We start from the raw sequence: 19,827 nt of genomic DNA on the forward strand, positions 1-19,827 counted from the left end.
AGAAGGCTTTCTTATCTCTTGTTGCTATTCTTTGGAATTCTGCATTCAGATGTTTATATCTTTCCTTTTCTCCTAAATGGTAATTTCTTAAAGTCCCAAGTGAAATTCTAAACCATATCAGTAAATTTTTTGTATCTTGTGACATTAAAATTTGTTATTCAGTTTTGCACTTTAAATGGGTCTTCTCCTTGTATGTGATTTCATAATATAATGTAATGGTCATTTGGAACATACTATTTCCCTGAGTTATGCAGACCTTCAAAATATATGTAATCTCATCAAAAAAGTCAAGTGTTTATACTTCTCCAGGATAAGTTGTTTTATGTTCAAGGTGACACATACAGGTTTTCCCAGATTCTGTTTTCATTTGAATTGTATCATTGTTAAGAAATACTGTGAGTTGCTTTCCTTGATGTGACAGGCTTCACTCAGAAAAACAAAACTTGTTTACCAAAAACTCAAGTTTGAGTTTGTTAGTCAAGGTTTGTTAGTCATTCTTTCCAGTGAAAATAGCGTTTCATGAAAAAACATCAGTTCCTGAAGACGCTAACTCAGACACTCTTGTGAATGTTTTCCTTGGGGCAACACTGTACTTTGTTTTAGGGTGGAAGTAATTTGTGCACCATCCCCGTGTATATGACAGATTTATATTTGAGGATCAAAATATCATAAAGTTGGGGCTTCTCTGGTGGCTCAGTGGTAAAGAATCTACCTGTCAATGTAGGAGATGAAGGTTTGATCCCTGGGTGGGGAAGCTCCCCTGGAGAAGGAGATGGCAACACACTCGAGTATTCTTACCTGGAGAATCCCATGGAAGAGGGGTCTGGCAGGCTACGGGCCACAGGGTCACAAAAGAGTCAGAGTGACTTGACAACAACAGCAACAACTTTGGAGGTATTATTTTTTTATTGAAATATAGTTGATTTACAATATTGTATTACTGTTGCACAGCAAAGTGATTCAGTTATATATATACACTGCTGCTGCTAAGTCACTTCAGTCATGTCCGACTCCGTGTGACCTCAGAGACAGCAGCCCACCCGTCTCTGTGATTCTCCAGGCAAGAACACTGGAGTGGGTTGCCATTTCCTTCTCCAATGCTTGAAAGTGAAAAGTGAAAGTGAAGTCGCCCAGTCGTGTCCGACCCTCAGCGACCCCATGGACTGCAGCCTACCAGGCTCCTCCGTCCATGGGATTTTCCAGGCAGGAGTACTGGAGTGGGGTGCCATTGCCTTCTCACATACATATATTCTTTTCCATTGTGGTTTATCGTAAGATACTGAATATAGTTCCCAGTGTTAAACAGTAGGACCTTGTTTATCCATTCTGTGTATGAAAGCTTGTATCCGCTAACCCCAGCCTCCCCTCCATCCCTCCCCCAGCTCCCTCCCCATTGGCAGCCTCCTGTCTGTCCTGTGTGTCTGTGAATCTGTTTCATAGATGGGCTCAGATGGGTTAGTTTGTGTCATATTTTAGATTCCACATGTTAGTGATGTCATGTGGTATTTGTTTTTGTCTTTCTGACTTACTTCCTTGGTATGATAATCTCTAGTTTCACATCAGAGGTTAAATGAGGCAGCCTCCTTTTTACTGTGGCAGCCGTGACCGTTAGTACGGTTTGGTTCCCCTGCCTTGATTCTAGCTAAAGTGGTAGAAGTTTTACCCATCATTGGTTCTGCATTATTAGGGCAAATGCCTTAGTATCACTTTGAAAGTTGTTTTGCTGTGTTGACTGCGAGGGTCTCAGAATCTCCAGCAGTCCTTTGGCCACACTTGGAGAACTGCTGGTCTGGATCATTGCCCACTGGAGTTGTGTGTTCAGGTTTTCTGTAGACCTGACGTGGAGATGCCTGGAGAGTTAGAATTAGACATTCAGTTCAGTTCAGTTGCTCAGTCATGTCTGACTCCTTGAGACCCCATGGACCTCAGCACGCCAGGCCTCCCTGTCCATCACCAACTCCCAGAGTTTACTCAAACTCATGTCCTTTGAGTCAGTGGTGCCATCCAACCATCTCATCCTCTGTCGTTCCCTTCCCCTCCAGCCTTCAGTCTTTCCTAGCATCAGACGTTACCTTCAAGTTAATTTAATTCATACTCCTTGTCAAGAAGTTGAGGAATTGCAGCACTATTTACAGTAGCTAGGACGTGGAAGTAATCTAAATGTCCATCCACAGAGGAATGGATAAAGAAGATGTGGCACATGTATACCATGGAATATTACTCAGCTAAACAAGGAATGATACTGGGTCATTTTTAGTGATGTGGCTGGACCTAGAGTCTGTCATACAGAGTGAAGTAAGTCAGAAAGGGAAAAACATGTGTCATGTATTAATACATATATGTGGGATCTAGAAAAATAGTACAGCTGAACCTCTCTGCAAAGCAGAAAGAGACACAGATGTAGAGGACAAATGTGTGGACACCAAGGGAGTCGGGGAGGTGGTAAACTGGGAGAGTGGGATGGACGAATGTGCGCTGCCACGTGTGAAATGCATAGCTAGTGGGAACCTGGTGTGTGGCTCAGGGAGCTCAGCTCAGCGCTCTGTGGCCATCTAGAGGGGTGGGGTGGAAGTTGGGGGGGTGCATGAGGGGTAGGGGCGGGCTGGGGACTCCTCCAAGGGGGAGGGCATATACGTAAAGATACAGCTGCCTCACGTTACTGTACAGTAGATACTAACACAACATTGTGAAGCAACTATGCCGCTACTGCTGCTGAGTCGCTTCAGTCGTGTCCGACTCTGTGTGACCCCACAGACGGCAGCCCACCAGGCTTCCCTGTCCCTGGGATTCTCCAGGCAAGAACACTGGAGTGGGTTGCCATTGCCTTCTCCAGTGCATGAAAGTGAAAAGTGAAAGTGAAGTCGCTCAGTTGTGCCGACTCTTAGCAACCCCATGGACTGTAGCCTGCCAGGCTCATCCGTCCATGGGGTTTTCCAGGCAAGAGTACCGGAGTGGGGTGCCATTGCCTTCTCCCTTTTTTTCAGCTAGTTGGCTATGAAATGGCTTGCTGTGATCAGATGGAAGATTGGGTGAAAAATTAAGATAATTCAGCAATTAATGTCTAATTACTACTAAGAGAAACCTCTATATACCTTAGTAAAAATGAGTATCATCAGCTTAACATTTGAGATGGTGCAGGATATGATTATATAGAAAATCGAAAAATAATTGAGCATCTTTTGGAGTGTATTTCTTTTAAAAATAATTTTATTGTGGAAGGTTTTAAGCGTATTCAGAAAAGAGCGTGTGCACCACTTTGTACCACTCAGATTCAGCAATTAACAGCTCATTGTTAATCTTATTTTACTTTTTAAAAAAAAAAATGATGTATCATCTAGAAGCACTTCAGTTTGTAGGAGAGAATATTTCTTCACACTTCGTACTTAGAGGAATTGATATCTAAAATAAGTCTGAATTCACCTCTCAGGGGCTTTTTCCTAGCCTAACCAACAAAGCCAGAAACAAACCCTCCTCTTTATACCCTGTCATCTCTGTGTTCTTCTGCTTTCTCTTTCCCTTACGAGCAAATTCTCTGCACGCTGTTTTCTGTTCTTCTTCTGTTCACCCTTTTACTCACTGCAGTGTTATTTCTGCTTCAACTGCTCCCAGATCGCCATTGCCCTTCCCGTTTGCAAATCCACCCGCTTACTTTCAGTTGTCAGCCTCTTCTGAACCAGCTGATGATGAGGACAGCGTCTTCTTTTTCAGACTTCTTTCTCCTTTGGTAACGTACTGTCTCCCAGGGTGCTCCCTTTCTGTCTACTCTTCCCAACTGTCCCTTTCTTTTTCATTCATCCTTTAAAATGCCTTGTTTCTGGCCTCAATCCTGTTCTCTTTTACTTAATACTAGTGATTCTCTATTCTGTCAGACGTGGGACCCCCTTTTCAAAACAATTGTAAAACTCCATTTACTACATTGAATTAACCTACACATACATGTATATGCATATGTGTATGCATGTATAATTAAAAATATAGTGATGTTACATAAATGAAGTAATTATTATGTATCACAAATATATTTATATTAAACAATATATATTATATAAATTAAATATATTTATATTAATTACATATTACTACACATACTTCAGTATGTGAAGGCTTAGATACTCTTATACTATAATACAGAACAAAGTAATCCATTGCTAACATCTGTATATAAAACAGTCATGAATGCAGCTACTTCAGTTTAGACTAACATAGAGCTGTGTCATATTGGTGACTCAAATACCATGATCAGCATTGCTCTGTAATAGAATATTCTCCAAAATAAAAAACATCTTCGGTGAGAATCCAGATGAAAGACAGTCTTCTCTCAGTTTATGTGATATTTTATTTCGGGAAAACTCAGTAAATGTTAAAACAGTGCAAAAATATTTTAGATATGATTCTCATCTCTACTGTCTTCTCTAAGTTCGCTACTTATTTTGCCTTCTATGTATCATTAATGGCATCAGAATAATTTGAAGTAAAATGTAAAATGCTCTTTATATCCCTTCCCACAGGAGTCATATCAGTTTGAATTGTCCTTCTAGACCTTTGTTTTGGCTGCATTAATTTTATTGGATCATCACCTTTAATTCATTATTGAGTGATTTCAGGTGAAATACTGAAACTTAAATTGAGTAGAAAATACAAATAATTAGTGAAATAATGAAAATATTTATTCTGATGTAAATTTGCAAATGTGATAGTTGTAAATATATGTAGTTCTTTTAAAAATAGCATATGGTTCACAGATTCCACTCAAATTAATAGTAATTCATTGCAACTGATAACAAATTTACTACAGGAATCGTATTTTGTCTCCACAGGTGTTATATTGTTAGCTTTTTAATGGCCATATGTGTTGCAAAATGCATAAATAAACCTTTTATCTATAGTTTTAGAATATTGAGATCCCAATAATCTGCTCTATTTTGAATATGAGTTTAAATACAAGAATTTTTCTTTATCTTATGAGAGATTTGCCCCAGATGGAGATAATCTAATTTTTACCTTCAAGGAGATTGTGAGTATCAAAATGAACAGAGGTTAGAAGTAAATTATTGCTGTAAGATATGTTAATTAGTTTTCCACAAAGATATACTAGAGAGAGATTGTCATGAAGATACATAAAGAGGTATGTAGTTGAAAAGATGGCCAGAAATAATTTTATCATGTTGTTTATTATTATAGCATTAAATATGTGTTGTGCTCTATTTAGTATCTGCTGGAGTAGGAAACGGCAATCCACCCCAGTATTCTTGCCTGGAAAATTCCGTGGATAGAGAATCCTGGCAGGCTATAGTCCTTGGCATCTACTCTTTTTCATATACCTTTAGTTTTATAGACATTTTCCAGTGACTTATATGTGTAATTGAAAGCAAGATATCTTTTAGTTGACTTTTCTGATTTTTTGATGTCACATTGACAGTTCAGCTGAACCTTGACAGGTAACAATATAAAGAATCTAAGTGTTGTAAAAAATGGTAGCGTAGATAGCTTTGCCTAAGAAATATATAGAAACGTAGACTTAGGAGATATCCATGTAAGTTAGCAATGCTTTTCCTTACGAAAATTTTCTGTGAAAAGGATTCTGCAAAATGCTTTTTTACTGGCCTTTGCTAAAGTGTGTATATATTCCAAGAAATTGATTAATGAACAAAAGGGAAAGAAATGAATGAATGTATGTTTTAACTCACGATACATTTATCTATAATTGTTCCTCATCAGAGCTCCAGTATTTATATTTGGACACCAGATGCTAAATGTTTTCTCTGTGAATAAAATTTAAAGGGAAAAAAATCAGTCAAAATTACAACCTGAACATTAAAATGAAAGCGAAAGTGTTAGTCACTGAGTTGTGTCTGCCTGTTTGTGACCCCATGGACTGTAGCCCGCCTGGTTTCTCTGTCCATGGAATTCTCAGGCAAGAATACTGGAGTGGGTAGGGGGATTCTCTTCTCCAGGAAAGCTTCCTGACCCAGGGATCAAACCCGGCTTTCCTGTCTTGCAGGCAGACTCGGTCTGAGCCATCAGGGAACTCCAAATTGCGTAAGATAAAGAGATTATATCTGAGGAAGAAAAGGTAGTGGTGAGGACATGACTGAAATTAGTTCAGAGACAGCCTGGAGCACTGGGATTCTGAAGGGCTGGGAACTCACAGAGTCACAACCGTGTGTGGAGAAGTCAGCTCTGTTCAGAAGTGGATGAAGTTACAGATGTATTTTTGGTTGGAGAGGCAGAGTATTGAGAAGTTTCACAGCTTATTGCATTTTTTTTTTTTTCCTGTCAGGTAGACATTAGGTCATCACAAGTTTTTGTAAGGTAAAGGTGATATTGGGGCCTTACTGAAATTCCACAGTTGGGAGATGATATATGGACTGTGTTAGGGGTCTTGTGATTTTAGGAAACATACAGATAATTAAAGCAAATTGTCCAATTACCTTGTTCAAGGATTTGGATTTTAATTATATTTACTTGACTTTGCAAAAAAAATTTAAATTAATTCCATGAGGTTAGGAAGTAACTATACATTTATCTATATGCTGTTGCTGCTAAGTCACTTCAGTCGTGTCCGACTCTGTGCGACGCCATAGATGGCAGCCCACCAGGCAGCCCCGTCCCTGGGATTCTCCAGGCAAGAACACTGGAATGGGTTGCCGTTTCCTTCTTCAATGCATGAAAGTGAAAAGTCAAAGTCGCTCAGTCGTGTCCGACTCTTAGCGACCTCATGAACTGCAGCCTACTAGGCTCCTCCATCCATGGGATTTTCCAGGCAAGAGTACTGGAGTGGGATGCCATTGCCTTCTCCGCATTTATCTATATATGTCTCTTAAAAACAGAGTAAGAAATGGTCATGATTATGACATAGAATCTGTAAAAAGTAAAATAATACCATTGGTGAAAATACTATGCTAGTGATGGTAGTGAAAGGGGAGAATGAAAGAAAGTCTTAGAAACTTGAAATTTCATATTCTGGGAGGGCAGGATGTTTATGTATGGAGGGTATTATAAACACTTGATTGAATTTGCCCAAATTTTGTATAAAATTATGTCTATTCCTCCAGTTATAATAAATAGTAAATAAGAATTCAAATGTTTGGCTTATGAATCCTAAACTTTGCAACTGAACCATTTTGAAGAAACTAGGGTTCAGAATAAGAGCCACATATTTGGAGAAAATTTCAGGGGATTGAAATTGATTAATTGAAAAAGAAGAATAATGATGTGATTCAGACATGTTTTCAAATACAGAAGACAATGATCACTTATCAGACAGCATTTTTTAGTGGAAACAGAGGAAATCTTGCTTGAGTTGCATTCTGAGGGATTTAGACCAGTATGTTAATTCAGGTTCAGTTTCAGTTCAGTTGCTAAGTCATGTCCAACTTTTGTGACCCCATGGACTGCAACATACCAGGCCTCTCTGTCCATCACCAACTCCTGGAGCTTCCTCAAACTCATGTCCATTGAGTCGGTGATGCCATCCAACCATCTCGTCCTCTGTCATGCCCTTGTCCTCCTGCCTTCAGTCTTCCCTAACATCAGGGTCTTTTCGAATGAGTTAGTTCTTTGCATCAGGTGACCACAGTACTGGAGTTTAAGCTGCAGCATCAGTCCTTCCAATGAATATTCAGGACTGATCTCCTTTAGGATTGACTGGTTGGACCTCCTTGCTGTCCAAGGGACTCTGAAGAGTTTTCTCCAACACCATAGTTCAAAAGCATCAATTCTTTGGTGCTCAGCCCCATGAGTCGCAGCACGCCAGGCCTCCCTGTCCATCACCAACTCCCGGAGTTCACTCAGACTCATGTCCATCGAGTCAGTGATGCCATCCAGCCATCTCATCCTCTGTCGTCCCCTTCTCCTCCTGCCCCCAATCCCTCCCAGCATCAGAGTCTTTTCCAATGAGTCAACTCTTCGCATGAGGTGGCCAAAGTACTGGAGTTTCAGCTTTAGCATCATTCCTTCCAAAGAAATCCCAGGGCTGATCTCCTTCACAATGGACTGGTTGGATCTCCTTGCAGTCCAAGGGACTTTCAAGAGTCTTCTCCAACACCACAGTTCAAAAGCATCAATTCTTCGGCGCTCAGCTTTCTTCACAGTCCAACTCTCACATCCATACATGACCACTGGAGAAACCATAGCCTTGACTAGATGGACCTTTGTTGGTAAAATAATGTCTCTGCTTTTGAATATGCTATCTAGGTTGGTCATAACTTTCCTTCCAAAGAGTAAGCATCTTTTAATTTCATGGCTGCAGTCACCATCTGTAGTGATTTTGGAGCCCAGAAAAATAAAGTCTGACACTGTTTCCACTGTTTCCCCATCTGTTTCCCATGAAGTGATGGGACCGGATGCCATGATCTTTGTTTTTTGAATGTTGAGTTTTAAGCCAACTTTTTCACTCTCCTCTTTCATTTTCATCAAGAGGTTCTTTAGTTCCTCTTCACTTTCTGCCATAAGGGTGGTGTCATCTGCATCTCTGAGGTTATGATATTTCTCCTGGCAATCTTGATTCCAGCTTGTGCTTCATGTAGCCCAGCGTTTCACATGATGTACTCTGCATATAAGTTAAATAAGCAGGGTGACAATATACAGCCTTGACCTACTCCTTTTCCAATTTGGAACCAGTCTTTTGTTCCATGTCCAACTGTTGCTTTTTGACTTGCATACAGATTTCTCAGGAGGCAGTTCAGGTGGTCTGGTATACCCATCTTTTTTAAGAATTTTCCACAGTTTGTTGTGATCCACACAGTCAAAGGCTTTCGCATAGTCAATAAAGCAGAAGTAGATGTTTTTTCTGGAACTCTCTTGCTTTTTCTGTGATCCAGCAGATGTTGGCAGTTTGATCTCTGGTTGCTCTGTCTTTCTATCACATAGAGATAATCACTATTGTTGGCATATCGTTGGGTGATCTTCTAGTATTTTTTTTGTGTGTATATGTGTGTGCCTATATATTCTTCACAAAAATGAAATTAAACTCCCCTTCCCCATGTCCTTTTTGGAAAGCCTTAAAAATTACATGCATTTCCATTTTTGTACAATGATTTGGGAAATTTCGTTTATATACCTGGAATTTATGAGTTGGGTCCTCTGAGTATTGTTGCTGTATAAAGAAAAATAACTACCTTTAGATACCAAAGTGTTGTAGCCCTACTTAATAATTACTTGATAACTTAAGGAGATGAATGTCTATTTATAGCCCAAGGCAAATGTGTTCTTATTATGGTATTATAGGTATCATGTAATACATGTTTATTGTTTTTTAATTTCGTATAACAAAATGGTTGTGAATTGTGTATTTTTCTAAGGATATAATTAAAAAGCATGATAATCCAGTATTTTTGCACCAACTGGGATGAATGAATTTATACTAATTTTGTGTGTTAGTTAGTCATGTCCCACTCTTGGCAACCCCATGGACTATAGCCCATTAGGCTCCTCTGTCCATGGGATTCTCCAGGCAAGAATACTGGAGTGGGTTGCCATTTCCTTCTCCAGGGGGTTTTCCTGACCCAGGGATTGAACCTGGGTCTCCTGCATTGCAGGCAGATTCTTTACTGTCTGAGCCACCAGGGAAGCCCAGATATGAATTATAGCCCTGTGCAAATTTAAAGAATTGTTAGATTTCCTTCTTATAATCCAACAGTTTGAAAAAACTTGCCTTTTACTTTTTTTTTTTTTAATATTAATAGTGTTTTAATCAATATGGGCTACTTGCTTTTAAGTCATGACCAATTATTCATTGTCTGTTGGCTACTTATGGGCTGAAAAACAAGGTTTTCATGTATCATCTTTATGTTCTCAAGAAAATAGGAACTTAAGTATCCAGTACAGCCCCAGGAATGTTTGTAGTTGCTTTACATAAAGAAAAACAAAAAAAGCTATAATTAGGAAATAATTTTTAACCTCACACTTTGTAAACCAAATTCTCTAACTGTTATTTATGCATTTATGCTGTTAATTCACATTTGGATGATAATCTTTAGTCCTTTAAGACTCTAGAACTTAATTTATCCATCTCCCTATCCATTCACTAATTGTTGGCACCAACTGTGTCTGAGGAACCTTGCTAGGTGTCAGACACTGAATCAGGATGAATTCTGCTCACCACCGTTTATAATATGCCATATAAAGAGCTGCTGCTGCTAAGTCGCTTCAGTCGTGTCCGACTCTGCGACCCCATAGACGGCAGCCCACCAGGCTCCCCCGTCCCTGGGTTTCTCCAGGCAAGAACACTGGAGTGGGTTGCTGCCTTTTACTTTTGACATTCTTTTTATTTGCGTAACTTTATGCCACCAAATTGCTGATACCCTTTTAGATTTTTTTTAAAACCAGTGTTAGAGAATGAATGTAAGTAGTATTTTACGTGGCTATTGACATCTATAAATATTGAAATATACTGAAGCATCATGGGTGTTTCGTTTTTTACCTTTCAAAAAATGGCTTCTTAAGTAATGGTTAGAATTTTGTGGTGTAATTTAGAGAAACCAAGTTTTCCCCTTTGCCTTTTTTTCAGAGCTAAGTCTTGCAGCTTGTAGAATCTTAGTTCCCCAGACAGGAAGTGAACCTGCACCCTTGGAGTCCTAACCACTGGACGGTCAGGGAATTCTCTCCCTTTATCCGTTAACATCCCCTCTTCCCTGAAACCTTGGGGGATTATTTTGCTCTAAACTGTGCAAGAGTGATGCTTAGTATTATCATTTATACAAGGTAAAGGAGGTGCTGTTTTGCAGTCCTTAGTTTCTGTCCCAAGAGACCATGTGCTCTCTATAGTAAATATGATCCTTGCAGGACTTGAAGCTGTGGCTGCTGGGTTGCCAGTGGTCAGGCTGGAGGCTGCACAGCTGCTGGACTGAGCAAATTCCTGTCTGGTTATCAGCAGGTAGGGAAGAGTGCCTGCAGGTCAGCTCTGGGTCGGGAGTCCAAACAGAAGGTGCTGCTGCCTGGGCTCCGGGCGTGGGGGCTGGGCTGGACTTGGTCCCTGGATGCTTCGAATGGGATAGGTTGGCAACTGTCCAGATCGGACATATACCTTCTCGGGTTCCAGGCCTACCTTGGCTTGTCTTCCGGCAGCATGCAGAGAGCAGCACCCAGTGGATGCCTGGCCCTGCAGGAGACCCGTCTCCTGCCCTGAGAGCCTTGCTGCTGATCTGTGGCCCATTTGTGAGTGCTGTGACCTCTGGGAGGTCAGGAGGTGCACGTGACCTGTCAAAAGGATCCTCTCCTTTTCCAGTTAGGCTGTTCGAGGCTCGAGCTTTTTCGGTTGTTATTCGTTAATGTTATTTTGTTATTGGTTAACAGTTTTGGTGTTTAGCAATACATTTGTTTGAGGGACTATGGCTTGTGTCAGAAATTCTTAGGACTACTTTTATAGACCCGTGAAGGTGGCTTTTAAATGGCCTTAACTCATGCATTTGTGGGAACAGTAACATTCGCAAGTAGTTTGAGTCCTGACCTGCAGAGCACATTGGCTGTCAGCTGCTCAGTCGTGCCCGCCTCTTTACGACCCCATGGACTGTCCTCTGTCCATGGGCTTCGCCAGGCAAGAATACTGGATAGAGTGGGTTGCCATTTCCTTCTCCAGAGCACAGTGGAGTTTTGTTTTATTTTCCTAGAATGTGTAGCATGCCGCTGCTTTAAGGTTTTGTTCTGCTCGGCTTTACTCTGTTTAGAATGGGTCTCCTTTGTCCTGGTCCTTGTCCTTGCTGTGTCCCCCACCCCAGTCTCACCCAGTCCCTCCCCCTTGAATTCTCTCAGCACTTCTTTTAAGTGTTTCTCTGCAACACTTTTATTTACCTGGTTTATTTACCTGGTCTTTCTCCTTCAGTGAGTTGTGAACACTAGGTTTATTCTTGTGTGTTTAGGACCTAAGACTTGGCCCTGTTTTATTAGATGCTCAGTAAATGTTTATTCAGTGAATAATTGAATCACAAATTTGGACTGCAGATATATTGTCTGCTTCTTTGAAAAAGTTTTTTCTCCAAGTAGAAATTCTAGGTCATCTTGTCAACCTAAAACCTCTTAGAAAATTACTTTAAAGATAACTTAAAAAAAAATTTCCTGATTATTAAAGCAGGTGAGATTGGGATAGTCAAGGGTTTAATGAACCCAGGTACCTATAATATTGCTTAAAAAAAAGAAAAGCCTTGAAACTAATGGTAACGGTAAGAAAGATCTGTTTAAGGAAGGTGAGACTTCAGCTCAAAGAACCCTTTCTTTAATAATTTGGAGGATGTGGTGCAGGATACATGGTGGAGACCAGGTCTGCTTGTTTGCATAACTGTTAGGGTTTGATCAATCATTTTGAAAAATTAGAAAGCTAAATGTAGTAATTTGCGCATATTCTGCCTTTTGACCTGCATCCTGAAGTTTTGTGTACTATTTTTCTTGGCCTGAACAAGTTTACCAAGTAAGAAAGACTGTTGTAAACACACATACATGTATAGAACCAGTTAGAGTTTCCATACAATTTGTTATGTTTTTAAATGAAAGTTACTTTAAAGATAACTCTTTTCTTTCTATTATAAAAGCAGTCACTATCCTTCAGAAAACTTGAAAAATATGAAATGTGTAAAGGAGAAAAGAAAACTCATTTATAATGGCACCAATTAGAAACAAGAAGTATTCATACTTTAATATACATATTTTTAAAACTTTATTAATTAACTCTTATTGTGAAATCAGGTAAGTATTATGCTGCACTTTCTCTTTTCCTAATTAATGGTAATTTGTCCTACATTTATTTTGGAGCATGGTTGAACAGTTATTTTAAAACTGTAATATTTAATCATTTTCGTTTTATCACACAGTAAAGTCTGATAGTTTGGATTGTTATTAGGGAAATTTTATTTTTTAATTCCTCCATACTCTTTTTTTTTTTTCCTTTTGGCTATGCCACACAGCATGTGGGATCTTAGTTCCCTGTCCAGGGATTGAACCCATGTCCCCCACAGTGGAAGTGCAATCTTAACCACTAGGGAAGTCCCATTTCCACTACTCTTTTTTTAAAAAATAATTTATTTAGTTATTTTTTGGCTGTGCTGGGTCTTCATTGCTGCATGCAGGCTCTCTCTAGTTGCAGCAGTTGGGGGCTGCTCTTGGCTGAGGGCTTGGGGGTCACATTTTGGTGGCCGCTCTTGTGGAGCAGGGACTGTAGGCTCCTGGGCTCTGTAGTTGTGGCTCACGGGCTTCATTGTTCAGCGGCATGTGGAATCTTCCCGGAGCAGGGATGGGACCCATGTCCCCTGCTTTGGCAGTCAGTTTCCTAACCACTGGACCACCAGGGCAGTCCTCCTCTGCTCTTTAGTAAAGCCTCATAACATTTTTTTGAGTAATATCTTTTTCAGTGTATTCATTTTAATCAACTAGCAAGTGATTTGCCACAACAAAACAGTATACTTCCAGCTGACATTCCCATGGACACCACCTTTTCTCCCTCTAGAAACCAAGCCTTGTTTTCAGTTTGGTGTGTATACTTCTGTTTCTTTTAGTGTTATTTATAGTTTTATGCTTGTCATTTTGTGTGTGTTTTGTGTATTTTGACATGAGTACTCTGCAAAATGTTTTTCAGTTTTGTTTTTTCATGTAACCACATGACTTACGTGGCCATGTTGGAAGGTTAGATCTACTTTATTGCTTTTAATTTGATGGTTTTCCGTAGTCCAGGCATTATGTAGTTGTTCAGCTATTTTCCTTATTGCTAGATACTTAGACGGTTTGTAGTTTTTCTCTCTTACTTATAATGCTATAGTGAATAGCCTTGGTGTATCCTAAGAAGTGCTGATTCAGAGAATTTACCACTCCGTAGAAGAACTTGATGTTACTGGATTTTAATTTTTAATCAGTGTAATGCGTGAAAAAAAGTATCTTGTTTAATTTTATGTAATAATATCTTTCTTAAGGGGAAATATCAGAATTTAATGAAAAAGATGGGTGATAAAATGTGGATTTCTGGTGTAATTCTTTACAGAGACATGTCTGGCTATTTGAAATACAGACTTGGTGTTTGAAAGGTAAAAAAAAAATTGTTTTGAATTCATCATTTTGTATAAAGAAACACTTAACTCCCTACCCCCAATTCATTTTAGTTAGTTTAGGTTTCATTTGACTTGAGCTAAAACACAGGGACAAAAGTATTTTTTGCCTTTCAGTTTTTAGAATCAAATGTTTTAAAGTCTTAAGACCTTGAGAAATGTCCTCAAACTTAAAAAGGTGCAGTTTGTTTAATAAAATATGGAATAAAGATATATTTTTGTGTAGAGGAATGGAGAGATAAGAATACATTTTAGTTTGACAAATAGACAAGTAATAAATTTACATTAGAATTCAAATACTGTAATTGAGTGTAGCATTTGCAGTGTTAAGTTTAAGCATTTGTACATGTATCAGTGATTTTTGGTTAGCACTGGCATGATCTATATGATAAGCAAACAGAAACAGATACGAGTATTGTATTAAAAGGACCTGATCATAAAGTCAAAGAAGGTGATGGCACCCCACTCCAGTACTCTTGCCTGGAAAATCCCATGGGCGGAGGAGCCTGGTAGGCTTCAGTCCATGGGGTCACTAAGAGTCGGACATGACTGAGCGACTTGACTTTCACTTTTCACTTTCATGCATTGGAGAAGGAAATGGCAACCCACTCCAGTATTCTTGCCTGGAGAATCCCAGGGACAGGGGGAGCCTGGTGGGCTGCCGTCTATGGGGTCGCACAGAGTCGGACACGACTAAAGCGACTTAGCAGCAGTGGCAGCAGATCATAAAATACCCAGCTAAGTGTGTAAATAGTCCCCTCTGACATGAATTTTACTTTTTTTTAAGTGTTTTTCTGTCTCCATTATTTATGGTAGTCAAAGCCTAAAGCATCTTACACATACTGTACAGTACATTTTCTAGTGTATTTTATGATTTCTTAAGAATTGAGCAGCAAATGAATTGTTTACTTCTTTTTAAGGTGTTTAGTTTCATATGACTGATATTGGTTTAGTGAATATAAATAATAGGAATAGCTCTGCCTACACTTTTCTTATTTCCTGGTGGAAAAAAATAATGCTTTAAAAAAGAACCAGAATAAAAGGTAATCTTTCCCCTGTGTTTTTGACTGCCAGTTAACTTTCTTGAATTACTTTTAAAAATTTGATTTTTATTTTATATTGGAGTATAGTTGATGTAGTTGTGTTAGTTTCAGGTATACAACAATACCTTTGTTAATTAAGTTCTTATTAAAAATGCTTTTTTAAAAAAGATGAGCACCTTTATTTATTTCTTTTTAAATTTTTATTTTGTATTGGGGTATAGCCAGTTAACAATGTTGTGATAGTTTTAGGTGAACAGCAAAGGGATTCAGCCATACATGAAAATATATCCGTGCTCCCCCAAGCCGCTTTCCCATCCAGGCTGCCACATAACATTGAGCAGAGTTCCCTGTGCTGTACCGTAGGTCCTTGCTGGTTATCCATTTTACATACAGCAGTGTGTACATGTCCATCCCAGACTGCCTAACTATCCCTTTCCCCTGGCAACCATATGTTAATTTTATAAGTTTTGTGAGCCTCAAGATAAGCACTTTTAAAGCCAGTAGTTGTCTTTCATTGTAATACTTTATTGTAATGTGTCAGTTTTACTTCAGAAACCATTTTGTGATGTTTGTCAACATTTCTGGGTAATGGTAAAACTCATTTTTAAATTAGGACACTGTGAACGTGTGATGTTAAAACTCCACTTAAGCATATTACCAATTTTTTGTTCTTTACGGAGACAAGATATGTTCCGTAGAGATGAACTAGTAATGACACATACCTGCTTTCTTGAAAACTTTTAGCATCTGACACTATCATTTGTTCAGATTCTAACCTTAACATACAGCTGTTTAGTCATTTGGATTGAAGAGGGCGTTGGCTACATTATTTGATCAACAAATATTTAATAATTCCCTACATACGATACATTCAGTGCTGGCAGTATATGAATAGGCAGGACACGGAAACAGAACTCTAAGTAAAGAGGTTAAAATTTAACAAAGCACGAAACAAAACAGAAACTGACGCTGTTCTGTAAAGCTGAAAGCAAATCTAGAGGAAGGGACACCTGATTGTGAGGATTATCAGGGAGGAGTGCTTTACTTGATTCTTGAAGCTGTGAATAGAAGTAAATGACACATGAATGAAATGAAGACTGTAGGGAAAGGGGAGTGTGAATTGCGTGTGTGTGGATGGGCGACTCTTCAACGTGTTTGGGGAGCAGAATACATGAGATGTGTCAAAGCGACCCCAGCAGAAGTTGACCTGTTCAGGCTGGTGAAAGGGAGATCGTCCAGGCTTCCCAGGTTTGCAGGATTGTATGTGTTTCTTCTAGTGTCACTTGGAGAAACTGTTTCTTTGCAAGATAAGATAAGACAAAGGTACGGGAGGGTGAGGCGTCACCTAAACCACCGGAACAAATGAGCAGCAGTGCTGTAGTTCAGTGAGACTAATTATTCTGAGCAGCCTCACTCCAAATATTACAAAGTGCAGGGTGGCTGATGGCGGAGGTCACTTTGCGGTGGGTTTCCCAGTTCTCTGGCTTAAATGGAATTTTCATAAACGCATTTGCTTTGCATTTGGATCTGAATTTGTGCTGGGCATTTTGTTGGATGTTAGTGATAGGTTGAAATACAATTCATATTCATTAATTACCTTAATTTGTATCCGTTTAAAATAGCTTTATGTTGTAGTTTTATTTTGGTTTCTGTCTCTTCCTTACCCTTATATTCAAGGTGACGGTACTCACTCTTCTTCCGCAGAATCTTGGTGTGTTTTTTTTTTTTTAAACTTTTCTCTATAGCTGGTTAGAAAGAAAAGTAGAAAGATGACTTATGGTTTATCATTTAAATCTGGTGGTGGTTACAGAGCTCTCATTTCCCCTTGCCCGCCGTCATTCAGTTTTCAGTGCTGAGTGAGTTGCTGTTTTCCTGGCCAGTGTGTGTTGCCCTGGTTGTTCAGCTTTCATCCTTGCTGATAGCCCATCCTGAGATTCATGTTTCTCTTCTCTTCTTTCCCTTTCCCCTTTTCAGCCTGTTTTCCACCTGTCCTTGTTTCCTTGCCCCATGTCTATTATTTCTGTGCTAACTATCTCTTAAGCTGAAAATAGAGATTCTCTGTTTGTCTGACCAAGGGTTCTGGCTGTCTTCATGAACCTCTCTGAAGTGGATTTGCTGCAAACCTAGCTTTTCCCAAAGAACAAGCCATAGTCTTAGATATCCTCTGGGGGTTTTTTACTTTTTTAGTCTTGCTTTCCTCAAAGTGCCTCTGGTTTTCTCCCAAAGCTTTGGTTTTCTCTGTCCTTTGGGAAACTGCCTGCTGGCATAGGTTCTTGTTTTGATTTCAGATGAGAATTTCTGATTGGATGCACTGACCTGGGAACCCCACTTGTGAAATTAGGACATTGAAACAGCCTTGGTTTCAGCGTGCCTCCATCTCTCCTGCGTTTTGGTGGAGCCCTTTATTGTGCTAATGGAATATTTTACAGAGGGGTGTGCTGTGTGTGCTCATTCACTTCAGTCAGGTCTGACTCTCTGCGACGACACCATGGACTGCAGCCCGCCAGGCTCCTCTGTCCTTGGGGATTCTCCAGGCAAGGATACTGGAGTGGGTTGCCATGCTCTCCTCCAGGGGATCTTCCCAACCCAGGGATCGAACCCACGTCTCTTTAAGTTTCCCACATTGGCAGGTGGGTTTTACCACTAGCACCACCTGGGAAGCCCCTTACAGAGGGGTATTTCCACCCTAAGATGGCATCTCATAGCTGTCCTCCCTGCGTCAGTGGTGTGGACACATGCCATAATCAGACAAGGCCTGGGGCTGTGTCAAGAGGTCAATAAAATCGATTATTTTGACAATAGCAGTAATTCTCTCCTACTCAAGTCTAGGATCTACCCATCTGTGGTCATTTTTATTATCATTTAGCGTTCACTAGCCGTTTTGAGAGAGTTAGAAATTTCTCATCTAGACTGGAACACAGTTACATGATCTTGACTCATATTTGTGAATCTCCTAAGTCGGGGACAGAAGAAGGCAGGCATCAGATGTGTTTAAGGGCGGCATCAGATTTCTGCTGTAAGGTGAAGGACCGGGTGGAAAAAGTTGGGATGCGATTCTTGTTCATCAGAGTTTGCCTTCAGTAGGGCCCTGGAGGAAAGACCGTCTACATAAGTGGTTAAGATATCCTGAAGGGATGTATTTATTTGAGGGGTTGGGAGGGAAGTTTGAAATAACTAGGGCTGGGCACAGAGAAATGGAGGTGAAGCTGAAGCCAGACATAGTGTAATAAAATCAGTCTGGGGAAAACCAGCAGACCACAGGGTGTGACAGTAAGAAGAAGACCAGAGAGGGAGAAAGGTTCCTACTTTAGGAGGCAAAGAAAAAGAGAATGGAGCTGGGAAAGAAAGTACCAGCCAACTTGAGATGGAAGAGTACTCATATTTCTGTGGTTTGAAACCATTATAGAGAAAGTGAAAGCTACCTGCTGTTTAATTTGTTAATCCTTGGAACTGGGAGGAGAGACCCACAGTTAACAGTGTAGGGGTCCGTCTGTAACTCTATGTGTTAATACTCAGTGCATTCTTCTGTCCTCCAAATATGTATTTTTCATCAAGTAAATGTAAATTTTCATTTATTTATCTAGTGGCTTACCCAGTAACTATTTCATTGAGTGCTAACCATGAGATTTTCCCCAAGTTAATCATTTGAAACACAGAGTAGCAATCTTTCTCATCATGAAGAAGAAAGTCATAACTCAGTAACTGGAAGTTCTGCTAAAGTGCCTTCTTTGGGGGAAAATAGAATTGTGTAGTAATTAAGATCACAAATTTTTAGCTTGTCAGATTTGTGCATCTTTTTCTTTGTGTTTCATCTTCCTCCCTCCCCCCCACGTTTAAAGTTCTTCCCTGTTCTGAGGTCATAAAGATAATCTCCTGTAAAACTTCCAGAAGCTTTATTGTTTGCTTTTCACATATAGATTTGTAGCTTACCTGTATATAATTTTTGTGTTTGATGTAAAGTAGGTATGAAATTTCATTTTTTCCCAGACGTGTTTCTGTTTTTCTAGCAGCATTTGTTGAAAGGGGAACCTGCCCCCTGCGTTGCTTACTCCTCTGGGTTGCTGCTTTTGTTGTTAAGCAGGTGTGCATGTATGCTTCCTGGTGCTCGGATCTGTGGTGTTCCATTGGTCTCTTTGCCCATGTTCCATTCTCACACTGTCTTGTAGCTTTATAATAAATCTTACCTTCCCATCTCATTCTTCTCAAAGATGTCTTGGCTATTCTTGGCCTTCACATTTCTGTATAAATTCTAGAATCAGGTTGTGAAGTCCTAAAAAAAAGACCTATTGGAATATTAGTTGGGATGCATTGAACGTAGAGGTCACTGAAGAGAACTGACATCTACACTGTTGAGTCTTTAGTGTTGAGTCTTTTCGTCTAGGATCATAACGTGTTGCTTTATTTAGGCCTTTGTTAATTCCTCATGATGGTATTTTATAGTTTGCTCTGTAATAGTCTTACTTGTGTGTGTTTTTCTTTTTTAACTTTAATCTCAGACTTTCATAAAAGTTTTTTTTTTCTTTTTCTTTTTTAAATTTTATTTTTAAACTTTACAGTATTGTGTTAGTTTTGCCAAATATTGAAATGAATCCGCCACAGGTATACATGTGTTCCCCATCCTGAACCCTCCTCCCTCCTCCCTCCCCATACCATCCCTCTGGGCCGTCCCAGTGCACCAGCCCCAAGCATCCAGCATCGTGCATCGAACCTGGACTGGCAACTCGTTTCCTACATGATATTTTACATGTTTCATTGCC

The 19,827-nt window shown here is 39.7% G+C and overlaps 1 protein-coding gene across 8 annotated transcripts in view; it reads left to right on the forward strand.

Moving 5' to 3' along the window:
* MYO6 (myosin VI) overlaps nucleotides 1-19,827 on the forward strand; it is a 159,570-nt gene that overhangs the window by 15,404 nt on the left and 124,339 nt on the right. Inside the window, exon 1 of one of the 8 annotated variants that reach the window (XM_070795754.1) lies at nucleotides 15,361-16,318. The exons of the other annotated variants lie outside the window; for them this stretch is intronic. The gene's annotated coding sequence lies outside the window, so the exon portion shown is untranslated. Of the gene's footprint in view, nucleotides 1-15,360; nucleotides 16,319-19,827 lie in introns of those variants that run through there. 8 annotated transcript variants of the gene reach the window in all.

Source organism: Bos indicus, chromosome 9 (assembly GCF_029378745.1).
Source record: "Bos indicus isolate NIAB-ARS_2022 breed Sahiwal x Tharparkar chromosome 9, NIAB-ARS_B.indTharparkar_mat_pri_1.0, whole genome shotgun sequence".
Lineage (NCBI taxonomy): Eukaryota > Metazoa > Chordata > Mammalia > Artiodactyla > Bovidae > Bos > Bos indicus.